Source organism: Oncorhynchus tshawytscha, linkage group LG05, assembly GCF_018296145.1.
Source record: "Oncorhynchus tshawytscha isolate Ot180627B linkage group LG05, Otsh_v2.0, whole genome shotgun sequence".
NCBI lineage: Eukaryota > Metazoa > Chordata > Actinopteri > Salmoniformes > Salmonidae > Oncorhynchus > Oncorhynchus tshawytscha.
Genome location: NC_056433.1, coordinates 67,171,787 through 67,174,265, shown reverse-complemented (window position 1 = coordinate 67,174,265; position 2,479 = coordinate 67,171,787). Strand labels below are relative to the sequence as shown.

Genomic DNA, 2,479 nt, shown 5'->3' with positions numbered 1-2,479 from the left:
CTCTTTCCTTGTGGTATTATTACAGTGCCATTGAAGAATAGGTTGGAACTATAAGCTTCATCTCACTCCAAGACAGGATTGCTGAAACACAATCGTTTGCAGCACAGTCATTATTCTAGGATCAGTCCACTTCTGTGTCTCTTAAATGATTGTATCTACACATTCCAGTCAACACATGCCCTCAACACTTACCTGTCACGGTTTCACACTGAGCAGACCAGGGTTGTTACAGGTCAGCAGCAGGTGTATTTTATTTGTCCCTTGTTGGCCTTCAAGCAACCATATTCTGAATCAACTCTCTTCAGTCACTTAAGGAGGCACTTAAAGAACCATTAGGCTGTAAAATGTACATTTAAAAATTGCGATTATTATACCAATGTGTACTCATCCTTTAACGCCCACAAGTCTAGGACACACCCAGCTAATGTTTAGTCAGCATACTTCCGTGATGTGGTCTGTCAGAAAAGTGTAAATACCCCTCCCTCTATAGATGTAGATGATGTGGCAGAGCAATGTCCTGGCCTGAGCTCAGAAACACGTGATGCTCCTGAGAATCTGAGTGACACTGGTCAATTGAGGACACAACTTAGGGCCGTGGCAGCAGGTAGCCTAGTGGTTAGAGCGTTGAACTAATAACAGAAAGGTTGCAAAATTGAATCCCCGAGCTGACAAGGTAAAATATGTGGTTCTGCTGCTGAACAAGGCAGTTAACCCACTGTTCCTAGGCCGTCCTTGAAAATAAGAATTTGTTCTTAACTAACTTGCCTAGTTAAAAAAAGTCATATTTGAACCTCTTTATTTCTGAAATGCAGTCTATTCTACATGTAACACAACAGGAGAAGTGAAGGAATTCCTTGACCTGTGAAGGATTTCTTTGACCTCTGGCCCGCTCTGTGTTTGGGAGTCACAGGTAAGATCTTTATTTTTCCATACATTTTCAAATTCCATAGAATGGCCTTACATGAGTGTACAATATGCAAACAACAATGTCCCGTTTATCATTTTTGGTTGTAGGTCTGTGCAGAGATCAACAGGTTTACAAACCAGGACATGCCAAATACCTTTTAAGCTAAACTTGACCGCCACACTCCCCGTTTCCTGACCTTGTGTAGACAGAGGGCATTATGGACTGGAATTACGGTAGAGGGATTGACTAACATCCTGAGAATGTATGGTCTAAATGTAGGTCCGTTTTCATTTTAATCCACACTGAAATTTAAGGGCATGTTTCCCAGGTACAAATGAAGCCTTTTCAAGAACTAAGAAGCATTTTTAATGGAGAATCTCCATTCACATCCTGTTATAGTCTTGGCCTAGGTTTAATCTGTGTCTGGGATACCTGGCCCAAATGTACAAAATCAGATTAGACTGCAATGTCACAAAATTGAAAGTGCTTATTTCTATAGGAACAAGTTGAAGTCAACACTAGACAAACCACTGTCCTCCGCGACATTCCTTCATTTCTGCTTGACGAGGCCTCAGGAATTTTCAAGACATGCAGGGTATAGTTGTTTATCTGTACATTTATGTCTTTCCCATTAAGCGTCTTGATTTAAATCCTAGATATATAAGGAGACCTGTGATTGTTGGATGAAAACAATATGGCAAGAAAATGTATATCTAGTCACTAGTATATTTGGGGAAATGTTTGTATGATGCACTACTTCACATGTCTTCTGAATGTTCTTTTTGCTGTTGATCTATTCCAGCTGCAGGATTCAGATTAAGCAGATGTGGGAGATGCAGCGGCAGCCATCCTCAGTCACCAGAGACATCAGGCTATCCGGAAGGCCAAAGTTAGCTACTTTAAGGAGCAGTTCTCTCTCTTTGGGTCTAACCGCAAGAAGTTCTGGAAAACGGTTAAAGACCTGGAGAATATCCCTCATCCTCAAAGCTGCCCATGTCCCTTAATCTTGATGATTTGGTTGTTACTGACAAGAGGCACACGGCTGAGCTCTTTAATCACCATTTCATTAAGTCAGGATTCCTATTTTACTCAGCCATGCCTCCTTGCCCGTCCAACATTTCCTCATCTCCCACCCTTTCTAATGTGACTATCCCCAATGTTTCTCCCTCTTTTTCCCCTGCCCTGCCACAAAGTTTCTCCCTGCAGGCAGTCACTGAGTCTGAGGTGCTAAAGGAGCTCCTTAAACTTGACCCCAAAATACCATCTGGGTCAGATGGTTTAGACACTTTCTTCGTTAAGGTTGCTGCCCCTATCATCTGCAAGCCTATCTCCAAACTTTTTAACCTGTCTCTCCTTTCTGGGGAGGTTCCCATTGCTTGGAAGGCAGCCACGGTGCGTCCTTTATTTAAAGGGGGAGATCAAGCTGATCCTAACTGTTATATGCCTATTTCTATTTTGCCCTGTTTATCAAAAGTGTTGGAAAAACATGTCAATAATCAACTGACTTGCATTCTTGACATCTATAGTATTCTCTTGGGTATGCAATCTGGTTTCCGCTCAGTTATGGATGTG

At 42.0% G+C, this 2,479-nt stretch overlaps 1 long non-coding RNA gene across 1 annotated transcript; it reads left to right on the top strand.

The window, feature by feature from the left end:
* Nucleotides 1–817: 817 nt before the first annotated feature.
* Nucleotides 818–1,840, top strand: LOC112251827. The gene is made up of 4 exons (XR_002953726.2): nucleotides 818–910; nucleotides 1,015–1,182; nucleotides 1,407–1,502; nucleotides 1,710–1,840. It is a non-coding gene; the product is annotated as an uncharacterized LOC112251827 (long non-coding RNA).
* The last annotated feature ends 639 nt before the right edge of the window (nucleotides 1,841–2,479 follow it).